The sequence below is a fragment of the Chiloscyllium plagiosum genome, chromosome 8, assembly GCF_004010195.1.
Source record: "Chiloscyllium plagiosum isolate BGI_BamShark_2017 chromosome 8, ASM401019v2, whole genome shotgun sequence".
Classification (NCBI taxonomy): Eukaryota; Metazoa; Chordata; class Chondrichthyes; order Orectolobiformes; family Hemiscylliidae; genus Chiloscyllium; species Chiloscyllium plagiosum.
This window is the reverse complement of record NC_057717.1, coordinates 89,811,983-89,825,673: the sequence shown is the minus strand read 5'-3', so window position 1 is coordinate 89,825,673 and position 13,691 is coordinate 89,811,983. Positions and strand designations below refer to the sequence as shown.

At 44.4% G+C, this 13,691-nt stretch overlaps 1 protein-coding gene across 1 annotated transcript in view; it reads left to right on the top strand.

Annotated features, from left to right (window-relative positions):
- The window catches only part of LOC122552173 (cAMP-dependent protein kinase catalytic subunit alpha-like), a 213,375-nt gene that overhangs the window by 13,765 nt on the left and 185,919 nt on the right, over window positions 1–13,691 (top strand). The window lies entirely within an intron of this gene.

Below are 13,691 nucleotides of genomic sequence, written 5' to 3'. Positions count from 1 at the left end.
CGTTAGTCATGGAGGGTAACAAATGTGTCCTTATTCAAGAAGGGCTGCAAAGAAAAACCTGGGAACTATAGGCCAGGAGAAACTGAGAACTGCAGATGCTGAAGATCAGAGTCGAAAAGTGTGGCACTGGAAAAGCACAGCAGATCAGGCAGCATCCAAGAAGCAGGAGAATCGATATTTCGGGCATAAGCCCTTCGGGAGTTTACTATAGACTAGTCAGCCTAACATCTGTACTAGGTAAGTTACTCGATAAGATACACATGCATTTGGAAAGACAGGGTTTGATTAGGAGTAGTCAGTATGGCGTTTTGCATGAGAGATCATGCCTCACAAATGTGTTAGAATTCTTTTGAAATGACCAGGAAGGTTGACCAGGGCAGGGCAGTGGACCTAGTCTGTATGGATTTCAGTAAGGCCTTTGATAAGGATCCACATGGTAGGCTGCTCTGGAAGGTTAGATCGCATGGAATCCGGGGGAGCTGACTAATTGGATACACAGTTGACTTGATGGTAGGAAGCAGAGGGTAATAGTGGGAGGATGCTTTTCAGACTGGAGGCCTGTGACTAATGGAGTGCTTTTGGGGTCTGGACCATTACTGTTTGTTATCTGTACCAATGATTTGGATGAGAATGTCCAAGGCATGATTAGTAAGTTTGCAGATGACACTAAAATAGGTGGTATCGTAGACAGTGAGGAAGGTTATCAGAAATTGTAGCAGGACTTGATCAGCTGGGTAAGTGGGCTGACAAATGGCAAATGGAATCTAATATAGATAAATGTGAGGTCTTGCATTTTGGAAAGTCAGATCAAGGTGGGCATCTCATGGTGAATGGTAAGGCAAATGGTAGTGGAACAGAGGGACCTTGAAGTTCAGGTACACGATTCTCTGAAAGTGGAGTCACAATAGATAGGGCAATTAAGAAAGTTTTTGACACACTGACCTTCAGTTAGGGCATTGAGTATAGAAGTTGAGAAGTTATGTTGCAGTTGTACAGGATGTTGGTGAGGCCAGATTTGGAGTATTGTTTTCAGTTTTGATCACCTTGCTGTAGGAAGGATGTTATCAAATTGAAAAAAGTGCAGAAGAAATTTATAAGGATGTTGCCAGGACTTGAGGGTTTGAGTTATAGGCAGAGGTTGGACAAGCCAGGGCATTTTTCTTTAGAGCATAGGAGAATGAGGGGGAATCTTATGGAAGCATGGATAGAGCGAATGCACTCAGTCTTTTTCCCAGGGTTAGGGAAATCATGGACCAGTTTAAGGTCAGAGGGGAAAGAGTAAAAGGGAAACTGAAGGGCAACTTTTTCACATAGAAGGTGGTACCATATGGAATGAGTTGCCAGCAGAAGTGGTTGAGGTGGGTGCATTAACAGCATTTAAAAGGAATTTGGAAAAAATACATGGATAGGAAAGGTTTAGAAGGATATGGACTAAGTGCAGAGAAATGGTTTTAGCATAGGGGGACATTTTGGTTGTCATGGACCAGTATTGGCCAAAGGACCTATCTCTGAGCTTTGACTCTGACTCTAGGTTTGTTTGAAACTGCAAACATTTGGAGCCCTAGATCCTACAGGCAGCTAGTGAGAGAGAATACATCGGATACAGAATTTATAATTAAAGATAAATGGGTCATACAACTTATGTGGATGTATTGAATAAACCAAGATGGCGATTGATCCTTTAATTGGTTAGAGTAGAGGTGCAGGTTTTGACTGATTAATATGTAAATTCCTACCCCAAAATAACTGCATGATTTATCAGAGTAAAGGTGATACCTTATGTCAGACAATGCATTTTTGGTGTGAGACTATCTTTCAAGTCTGTTTATATCTCATCCTGAAGCCAGACTGGTTTTATTTCCAAAGTAGGAATTTGTAAAATGCCAGTCACTGACTGTGTCTACAGAATGTGTTTTTTGTTTGAACAAAATAGAATATACCTACAAATTCAAATCTGCAAATGCAGTTTTCATAGATTTGAGTATGAGTGCATGAGAGGGAGAGAGGAGTAGAGAGTGTTGGAGAAGGGATGAGGGGAAAGGGGGGGGGGGGGGAGAAATATGTGTGTGTGTGTGTGTGTGTGTGAGCGCATGCACACCCATGCTCTTGAGAGAGAGGTGAGTGTGTATGTGTTAATATGCGCACAAGTGTGTACTTAAGAGGGGGAGAGAGTGTGAGGGAGTATATGTGAGAGCATGTTTGTGTGTGTGCTTGAGAGAGTGTGCTTGAGAGAGAGAGGGTATGTGTTATGTGAGGGAGTATATGCATGTGAGAGAGTGTGTATGAGAGAGGGGTCTGTGTGAGTATGTCTAATGGGGTCACCTATAGTGTGACATGTGCCTAAATTCCCAGTTTAGGCCATCCTCATGGCTGCCGAACATGGCTATGGAATGAGTTGCCAGCAGAAGTGGTTGAGGTGGGTACATTAACAGCATTTAAAAGGAATTTGGAAAAAATACATGGATAGGAAAGGTTTAGAAGGTTATGGACTAAACCTTTCCTCCTTTCGGCAACTCTGCGTTGTTGCCTGTCCCCGAAGTCCGCCTTGTAGGCAGTTTACCGGAAGGTCCGAAGTTGAATCAGCTCGACAGCTTAAGTGCTCCCCCCTCACTGGGACCGAGCATCGCTGGCAATTGTTGCACAGTGTCCATTCATCCGCGGTTGCAGAGTCTGCTTGTTTTTGCCAATATGCCATTCTAACTGATTAAGGACTTAATATCCATCTCAGTTTGTTCAATGCATTCTCATTAGTTGTATGATCCTTTTGATCTTTTAGTATAAATTCGGTGCCAGTGTGTGTTCTCTCACTGGCTGCCTGGGGAAGGGGCGGGGCCTCCGAAAGCTTGTAGTTTCAAATAAAACAGGTGGACTATAACCCGGTGTCGTGTGATTTTTGGCTTTATCCTGTAGGTGGCGGTCTTGTTCAGCTTGAACCTCTTCTTCTGTTTCATGGGTTTTAAAGTACCATTAGGATTGAAAGAACATTTTGGTATCAATAGGTGCTACGATCTCATTTATTCTACAATATTTCCTGAAAGTGATCTTTCAGTTTTCATCCACAAGTTAACTTCCACTTTCAAACTATATTAGCGGTGTGTAAATCCAAGACATAAACTGCCTTATTTAGTGCATATCTAAAGTAACAGAATCATTGTCTTTGCATTGTCAGCACAGTTTATGAACGCCCTAGGTGTTGTATTCAATACTCTAGGGACTTTGTAAGATTTTGGTTTGTGTCTTCCCATCGGAGTTTGGGGTTTGCATTTGTGGTGATTTATCTCAATTTCTTTCTTATGATTTTAAGGATGTCTGACACCATTTGTATTATTGGCACAAGTGTTAAGTGTCTGATCCTGTTTTGGTGCAACTTGCCCACAAGCTGGGGGTGAATGTTGCAGCTTTTATAGCCATTCTGATGTCTGTCAACTGGAATTCTGGGCATACTGCATGACTGAATTAGCAAACCCAAAATCGTTGGTCTTGGTGAGGATGCATAGTGTGCTTCCCAACTTAAAACAAAGATTCACAATACATCCAAAAAATTATCTTGTTTCCAAGAAAGTGACTAACACAAAGAAGCTGTTGATTCAATCTGCATCTGTTTTTGAATGTAGAAGGGACTTCCCATTTAGAACACCTCCGCTTTCATTCGGTGCTTTGTTCGGTTGCTTCTAATACCTATTGCTTGTTTGCATTGTCTCTGCTTTTAACTGTTGTTTCCAGTTTTGTTCAAGCAAAGCACTGTTGAACTTTCTTCCCCACCCTTCAGTACAAGATTTTTGGCTAGCAAGCTGTTAGTGGTGTAGTGAGTATAACAGGGCATCTGAAATCTGTAAGGAAAAAGTGAGGACTGCAGATGCTGGAGATCAGAGCTGAAAAATGTGTCGCTGGAAACGCGCAGCAGGTCAGGCAGCATCCAAGGAGCAGGAGAATCGACGTTTCGGGCATAAGCCCTTCAGGAATGAGGAAGTTGTGCTAAGCAGGCTAAGATAAAAGGTAGGGAGGAGGGACTTGGGGGAGGGGCGTTGGGAATGCGATAGGTGGAAGGAGGTTAAGGTGAGGGTGATAGGCCGGAGAGGGGGTGGGGGCGGAAAGCTCGGGAAGAAGATTGCAGGTCAAGAAGGCGGTGCTGAGTCTGAGGGTTGGGACTGAGATAAGGTGGGGGGAGGGGAAATGAGGAAGCTGGAGAAATCTGCATTCATCCCATGTGGTTGGAGGGTTCCTAAGCAGAAGATGAGGCGCTCTTCCTCCAGGCATCGTGTTGCCATGGTCTGACGATGGAGGAGGCCAAGGACCTGCATGTCCTTGACAGAGTGGGAGGGAAAGTTAAGTGTTCAGCCATAGGGCGGTTGGGTTGGTTGGTGCAGGTGTCCCAGACACGTTCTCTGAAACGTTTCGCAAGTAGGCGGCCTGTCTCCTCAATGTAGAGGAGGCCACATCGGGTGCAGCGGATGCAGTAAATGTTTGTGGAAGTGCAGGTGAATTTGTGACGGATATGGAAGGATCCATTGGGATCTGAAATCTGTAAGCCTAATAGAGATACCAAGACGCAATATCAGTCTAAGTTAGAGACTCTGACTAACCACATGGACAACTGTTGTCTGTGGTAAGGCCTACATGACATAATGGGCTACAGAATTAAATAGAATAGCAGACAAAAATACACTCTGATGCACTCAATGCACTTTTTATGCTGGGTTCGAACAGAAGGTCAGAGAAACTGTGTCACGTGATCTGTCACTCTTGACTGTGTGGCCAAATTTTGTCCAACTCCATCTGCAAGTTCGCAGACAACATCACCGTTGTAGGCTGGATATCAACCAATGGTGAGACAGAGTGCTTAGTGGCATGGCATAAAGGTAACAATCTCCCCCCTCAACATCAGCAGAGCTAGAGTTGATCATTGACTTCAGGAAGCATGAAGTTGAGGTGGAGATGGTCGAGAGCATCAAGTTCCTGGATGTGATGATCACCAACAATCTGTCGACCTCGCCCACGTTGATGTTTTGGTCAAGAAGATACGACATTGCCTCCTCTTACTCAGGAGGTGAAGGAAACTTGGCATGTCCATAAGGAAAGAAGCACCATATAAAGCACTCCCAGCTGGATGCATCATAACGTGGTATGGCAACTGCTCTGCTGGGGACTGTAAGAAACTATAGAGAGCTATGAACACATAGATTGTAAGAGCTGAGAAAGATGTAGGGGAATGCCAGAGGGGAATATTGAGTCAAATCAGATACAGAAAAGAGATCGTGAACAAAAATTGGATTGAGAAAAAGAAAATGAAGGAAATGTGAGAACGTTATATTAAAAAAAAACGAATTCAGTACCTATTGAGTGAAGTGTTCACAGTATAAATTGTCCTCTTTCTGGGCTAGTTGGCATTGCAGGAACATTGGTATTTTTTAACAAGAATATCACACTGTACTTACTAGTTCTGCATTTCTGCAGTAAATGATTGGCTGTTAATGTGCAAATGCCATAATTCATGAAACTCTCAAGTAGGTTGACAGTGAGATGCAATTTCACAAAGGGGCTGACAGCAGAGTAGAACCAATTACTGATTAACTTGTGTTTAGCAATTTACAGGTTATTCGCACATCACTGTGAGAACCAGCAAGGGCTATTCAACCAGCTGTTACTTTGATAGCAAACTCTGGGCCAGAATGCATGTAGCATCAAAAATAGGATAATCCTGCTTTCTCTAGTTCAATTGAGGCAATCAGTTACAGATTTAAAATGCCATCAAAAAAGAGAATACCATGAAAGCTTGGTCCTAGGATCACAAATGCTGCAGTTGTTCTGGTCACTTATTGCTAATTGAATGTTGCTTTCCTAGTTTTTAAGATTTCTGATTCCTCTATGGAGGCTATATGTTTAAATAGTGCACAACTTCTCTTCCAGAAAAGTCCCAAGACACTTCAACTCCAGAAATTTGCTGGAAAGTGCAGTAACTGTTCTAATTCAGGTGAAATAGCACTCATTTTGTGTGGTCAAGTCCCTCACAAATTGTAATGAGCTGACTGAGAAGAAACTATTTACTCCACTTTTTTATGGTGCTGAGGCAAACGTATCAACCAGGATTTTGGGAATTGTGTGATAGGATCATGAATGTCCGTCTCAATTATTTAAATAGGGAATTGAGACCATTGCATCCAAGGGAAGATACCTCTGATGAAGTGATTCTCCCTCAGTACTAGACATGAATTACAGCCTGGATTTTATGCTCAAGTCTTGGAGTAGGGTTTGAATCAATGAGCTTCCAGCACGGAGAGTGGAACCAAATAAGCTAAGCCAATGCAAAAGTTGTTTTTTTCCTTTGTTGCTATAATTGCCATGCTGCTCCTATGACTAAAGACAATAATGGGTAAATGTGCCATTAAAGCTAAGGACTGTGGCTAAGAGGGCCCATTTCCTATTCCCTGTTCTTAGCAACCATTCTTAATAAATCCATGAATGTTCCTTTGCACATGCACTGTCCATTTCAGATATTGCTTCATTTGCACAAATCTTGTGAAATTGAAAATAAATATGTTAGAAATGTCTTTGTAGCATCTAAGGCTGATATGAATATATATAGTTTTCACTTGAGGCCATATTTGTTGAAGCATAAACCAAGGCCAAGTAGCAACTAAGCCCAATGATATTTTGAGACAGCTAAGACTTACAAAGAAAGATCACAATCCAGTCATCTAGTATAATTTCTGCTACCTTACCAGAGAACATTTGTGTTTGTTGGTGTTTTGAGCTCACTGCATTCTGGAACAATAAATGGAAGTAGTTGCCTATCTGATCTCTCTGCTGGGAAGCCTTCAGAGTATAACCCCCTTCCAACTGGCTGCCCTTCGTCTAGGTCTTTTTAAACAACATTAATCTGGCAATCTCAAGTCTACCTGAATAAAGATTAATGCTAGGTAGGGAAACCTAACAAAACTTGGTGAAATTGATGAACTTTTTACATTTTACAAACACATTCCACCCCGACCTTAAGTTCACGTGGACCATCTCTGACACCTCCCTCCCCTTCCTGGACTCCTCCATCTCCATCAACAATGACCAACTCAACACTGATATTTTTTACAAACCCACCAACTCCCACAGCTACCTGGATTACACCTCTTCCCACCCCCTCCTGCAAAAATGCTATTCCGTATTCCCAATTCCTCCACCTCCGCTGCATCTGCTCCCAGGAGGACCAGTTCCACCACAGAACACACCAGATGACCTGCTTCTCTAAAGACCCCAATTTCCCCACCCATGTGGTTGAAGATGCCCTCCAATGCATCTCATCCACGTCCCGCACCTCCGCCCTCGAACACCACACCTCCAACCGCAACAAAGACAGAACGCCCCCCCGGTCCTCACCTTCCACCCCACCAACCTCCGCATAAATCGCATCATCTGCTGACATTTCCGCCACTTTCAAATGGACCCTACCACTGATGTATTTCCCTCCCTATCCCATCTGCTTTCCATAATGACCGTTCAGTCCATGACTACCTGTTCAGCTCCACACACCCCCAACAGTCTACCCTCCCCTCATGGCACCTTCCCCTGCCACTGCAGGAATTGCAAAACCGTGCCCATACCTCCCCCCTCGCCTCTGTCCAAGGCCCCAAAGGAGCCTTCCACATCTATCAAAGTTTCACCTACACTTCCACACATCATTTATTGCATCCGTTGCCCCCGATGCAGGGCCCCCTACATTGGGGCGACCGGATGTCTTCTCACAGAGCACTTCAGAGAGCATCTCTGGGATATCTGCACCAATCAACCCCACTGCCCCGTGGCCGAACATTTCAACTCCCCCTCCCACTCTGCCGAGGACATGCAGGGCCTGGGCCTCCTCCATCGCCACTCCCTCACCACCCAACGCCTGGAGAACGAACGCCTCATCTTCTGCTTCAGGACCTTTCAACCCCATGGCATCAATGTGGACTCCACCAGTTTCCTCATTTTCCCTCCCCCCACCTTATCCCAGTTAGAACATAGAACTTAGAAGAGTACAGCACAGAACAGGCCCGTCAGCCCACGATGTTGAGCCGACCACTGATCCTCATGTATGCACCCTCAAATTTCTGTGACCATATGCATGTCGAGGAGTCTCTTAAATGTCCCCAATGACCCTGCCTCCACAACTGCTGCTGGCAACGCATTCCATGCTCTCACAACTCCCTGTGTAAAGAACCCGCCTCTGACATCCCCTCTATACTTTCCTCCAACCAGCTTAAAACTATGACCCCTCGTGTTAGTCATTTCTGCCCTGGGAAATAGTCTCTGGCTATCGACTCTATCTATGCCTCTCATTATCTTGTATACCTCAATTAGGTCCCCTCTCCTCCTCCTTTTCTCCAATGAAAAAAGTCAGAGCTCAGTCAACCTCTCTTCATAAGATAAGCCCTCCAGTCCAGGCAGCATCCTGGTAAACCTCCTCTGAACCCACTCCAAAGCATCCACATCTTTCTTATAATAGGGCAACCAGAACTGGACGCAGTATTCCAAGTGCGGTCTAACCAAAGTTTTATAGAGCACATCCTATCAGGTATGGCAAAGTGCTCTCTCCAAGACAACAAGAAATTATAAAGAGTTGTAAATGTAGCCTAGTCCATCACACAAACCTGCCTTCTATCTATTGACTGTCTATATTCCCATTGCTTTGGGAAAGAAGGCAACATAATCAAAGCCCCTTGCCAACCTGGGGGTTACACACTTTTTCACCCTCTGAAACCGGAGCACCCGGAGGAAACCCACGCAGACACGGGGAGAATGTGCAAACTCCACACAGTCAGTCGTCTGAGGCGGGAATTGAACCCGGGTCTCTGGCGCTGTGTGGCAGCAGTGCTAACCACTGTGCCACCGAGAGATAGCTTTTTAGAGCAGTTTGTGGTGGAGTCCACTAGGGACCAGGCAATTCTGGATTTAGTGTTGTGCAATGAGGTGGACCTGATGAGGATGCTTAGGTGAAGGAACCCTTTGGAGGCAGAGAGCATAATGTGATAGAATTTACTCAGTAGTTTCAGAGGGAGAAGGTGGAATCAGATGTAACGGTATTGCAGTTGAATAAAGGCAACTACATAGGCATGATGGAGGAGCTGGCCAGAATTGAAACATACTAAAGGGAGGATGGATGAGGCAACCATGGCTGACCAGGGAAGTCAGGGACAGCACAAAAGCAAAAAAGAAGGCATATAATGTGGCGACGGGCAGTGGGAGGCCAGGAGTTTGGGAAGCTTACAAAGAGCAACAGAGGACAATGAAGAAAGAAATAAGGAGGGAGAAGGTTAAACATGAGGGTAAGCTAGCTGGTAATATTAGGAAAGATTGCAAGAATTTCTTTAGGTGTATATAGGGCAAAAGAGAGGCACAGGTGAACATTGGACCACCAGAAAATGATGCTGGGGAAGTAGTAGTGGGGAACAAAGAAGCTGCTGAGGAACTGAATGAGTACTTTGCGTCAGCCTTCACAGTGGAAGACAGGAGTGATGTCCCAAAAATTCAAGAGAATCAGGGAGTAGAGATGAGTACAGTGGCTATCACCAAGGAGAAGGTGCTATAAAAACTGAAAGGTCCGAAAGAGGATAAATTGCCTGGACCAGATGGCCAAACCCTAAAGTTCTGAAGAAGATAACTGAAGACATAGTGGAAGCTTTAGTAGTGATCTTTCAGGTATCACTGGAGTCAGGGAGGGTCCCAGTGGACTGGAACATTGCTAATGTAACCCTCCTGTTTTAAGAAGGGAGCAAGGCAAAAGACAGGGGAAATTATAGGCCAGTTAGCCTAACCTCAGTTGGTAAGAGTCCATTGTAGGGATGAGATTTCTGAATACTTGGAAATGCATGGTAAAACAGGGCAAAGTCAGCATGGTTTCATCAAGGGGAGGTCATGTCTGACAAGTATGTTGAATTCTTTGAGGAGGTAACAAGCAGGTTAGATCAAGGAAAGCCAATGGATGTTATCTATCTGGACTTCTAGAGGGCCTATGATGAGGTGCCACATAGGAGGCTGCTGAGTAAGATAAGGACCCACGGTGTTAGAGGCCAGGTACTAGCATGGATAGAAGGTTGACTGTCTGGCAGAAGGCAAAGAGTGGGGAGAAAAGGGTCCTTCTCAGACTGGAAGCTGGTGACTAGTGGTGTTCCAGAAGGGTCAGTGTTTGGACCATAACTTTTCACTTTTTGCATTGAATGATCTGGATGAAGGAACAGAGGGCATTCTGGCTAAGTTTGCAGATGATACAAAGATAGGTGGAGGGGCAGTTAGTATTGAGGAGGTGTGAAGTCTGCAGAAAGATTGAGATAGGTTAGGACAGTGGGTAAACAAGTGGTAAATGAAATACGACGTGGGAAAGTGTGAGGCCATGCACTTTGGTAGGAAGACTATTGATTACTTAGACTATTTTCTAAACAGGGAGAAATTCAGAAATCTGAAGTGCAAAGGACTTGGAAGTCCTAGTCCAGGTTTCTTGCAGATTGTATTTGCCTTCCTCAGTAGTGACTCAATGTTGTCATTCATCTGTAGTTATAGGGAGAATTAGAATATGAAAGCAGGGATGTACTTCTGAGGTGTTGTAAGGTTCTGGTGAGACCACATTTAGAGTATTGTGAGCAATTTTGAGCCCAATACCTTAGGAATGATGTATCGGCCCTGGAGCGGGTCCAGAGGAGGTTCATAGAACATAGAACAATACAACACAGGACAGGCCCTTTGGTCCTCGATATTGAGCCGATCTGAAAACTAACCAAAGCCCATCATCCTACTTTATCCCATCATCATCCATATGCTTATCCAAGGGTTGTATAAATGCCACTAATGTGGCTGAGTTAACTACATTGGCAGGCAGGACATTCCATGCCCTTGCCTCTCTCTGAGTAAAGAACCTGCATCTGGCATCTGTCTTAAATCTATCACCCCTTAATTTGCAGCTGTGCACCCTCATACAAGCTGACGTCATCATCCTAGGAAAAAGACTCTCACTGTCCACCCTATCTAATCCTCTGATCACCTTGTATGTCTCTATCAAATCCCCTCTTAGCCTTCTTTTCTCCAATGAGAACAGACCCAAGTCCCTCAGCCTTTCCTGACAAGACCTTCCCTGACAAGACCTTCCCTTCAGACCAGGCAACATCCTGATAAATATTCTCTGCACCTTTTCCAATGCTTCCACATCCTTCCTGTAATGGGGCAACCAGAACGGCACACAATATTCCTAGCGTTTTGTGCAGTTGCAGCATGATATCAGGGCTCCAGAACGCAATCCCTCTTACCAATAAAACCTAACATACCATATGCCTTCTGAACAGCACTGTCAACCTGGGTGGCGACTTTCAGGGATCCATGTACATGGACACCAAGATTCCTCTGCACATCCACACTACCAATAATCTTTCCATTGACCCAGTACTCTGCCTTCCTGTTATTCTTCCCAATGTGAATCATCTCACATTTACCTGCATTGAACTCCATTTGCCACCATTCAGCTCATTTCTGCAGTTTATCCAAGTCTCCCTGCAACCTTCGACATTCTTCCAAACTGTCCACCACTCCACCGACTTTATTATCATCTGCAAACTTACTAACCCATCCACTTATGCCTGCGACCAAGTAGTTTATAAAAATGACAAAAAGCTATGGTCCCAAAACAGATCCTTGTGGCACACTACTAGTAACCGGACTCCAGGTTGAATATTTTCCATCAACACCACTCGTTCCCTTCTTACAGAAAGCCAGTTTCTAATCCAAACTGCTAAATCACCTTCAATCCCATGCCTTTGCATTTTCTCCAGTAGTCTACCGTGTGGAACCTTATCAAAGACCTTACTGAAGTCCATGTACACCACGTCAACTTCCCTATCCTCATCCACATGCTTGGTCCCCTCAAAAAATTCAATGAGTTTGTGAGACACGACCTGCCCTTTACGAATCCATGTTGACTATTTCCAATTAAATTGTTGCTTGCTAGATGATTATAAATCCTATCTCTTATATTCCTTTCCAAAACATTTCCTACAATAGACGTAAGGCTCACTGTTCTGTAATTACCTGGGTTATCTCGACTGTCCTTCTTGAACAAGGGCACATTTGTAATCCTCCAGTCCTCTGGTACTTAACCTGTAGACAATGACGACTCAAAGATCAAAACCAAAGGCTCTGCCATTTCCTTCCTAGCTTCCCAGAGAGTTCTGGGAAAAATCCCATCCAGCCTAGGGGACTTATCTATTTTCAGACCTTCTAGAATTGATAACACCTCCTCCTTACTAATCTCAATCCTTTCAAGCCTCAGTTTTCTCGTCTACAATATTCTCCTTTTTCTGAGTGAAAACAGATGAGAAATACTTGTTTAGTACCTCTCCGATCTCCACAGGGTGTACATACAACTTCCCATTTCTATCTTTTGACTGGTCCTATTCTTGCCCTAGTCATCCTTTTATTCCTCACATACCTATAGAAAGCTTTAGGGGTCTCCTTTATTCTACCTGTAAAGACTGCTCATGTCCCCTCCTTGCTCTTTTTAACTCTCTCTTTAAATCCTTTCTAGCTAATCTTTAACTCTCCATCGCCTGATCTGAACCATCTCACCTCAGTGTCACATAAGCCTCCCTCTTCCACTTAACAAGAGATACAACTTCTTTGGTAAACCACGGTTCCCTTACCTTATCACTTACTTCTTGCCTGACAGGGACATAGCTATTGAAGACACGCAATATGTGTTCCTTAAACCAGCTCCATGTTTCGATTGTCCCCATCCCCTACATTTTGCTGCCCCATTCTATGCTTCCTAAGCCTTGCCTAATTGCATTATAAATCCCCTTCACCCATCTCTAATTCTTACCCCTGTGGCATGTACCTATCCCTTTCTATCGCTAAATGTAACTGAATTATGTTCACTCTCTCCAAAGTGCTCACCTATCACTAAATCAAACACCTGGCCTGGTTCATTACCAACTACCAGATCCAGTATGGTCTCCCCTCTTGTTGGCCATTCGATATACTGTGTCAGGAAATCCTCCTGCATACATTGGACAAAACCTGATCCATCCGATGTAATGTAGTTGCAGCATTTCCCGTCAACGTTGGGAAAGTTGAAGCCCCCACAATAACCACCCTGATCCTTTCACTCTTGCCCAGAATCCATTTGCCAATCCTCTTCCACATCCCTGGAACTTTGTGGAGGTCGATAAAAGAAACTCCCAGCAGTGTGACCTCTCCTGTCCTGTTTCTAACCTCAGACCATACCACCTCAGTAGACAAGTCCTCAACAAAACTCCTTTCAACCACCGTTATATCGTCCCCAGGACCTGATCAGGTGTACCCGAGAACTCTGTGGGAAGCTAGAGAAATGATTGCTGGGCCTCTTGTTGAGATATTTGTATCATCGATAGTCACAGGTGAGGTGCGGGAAGACTGGAGGTTGGCAAACGTGGTGCCACTATTTAAGAAGGGTGGTAAGGACAAACCAGGGAACTGTAGACCGCTGAGCCTGACCTCAGTGGTGGGCAAGTTGTTGGAGGGAATCCTGAGGGACAGGATGTACATGTATTTGGAAAGGCAAGGACTGATTAGGGATAGTCAACATGGCTTTGTGCATGGGAAATCATGTCTCACAAACTTGATTGAGTTTTTTGAAGAAGTAACAAAGAAGATTGATGAGGGCAGAGCAGTAGATGTGATCTAAATCGACTTCAGTCAGG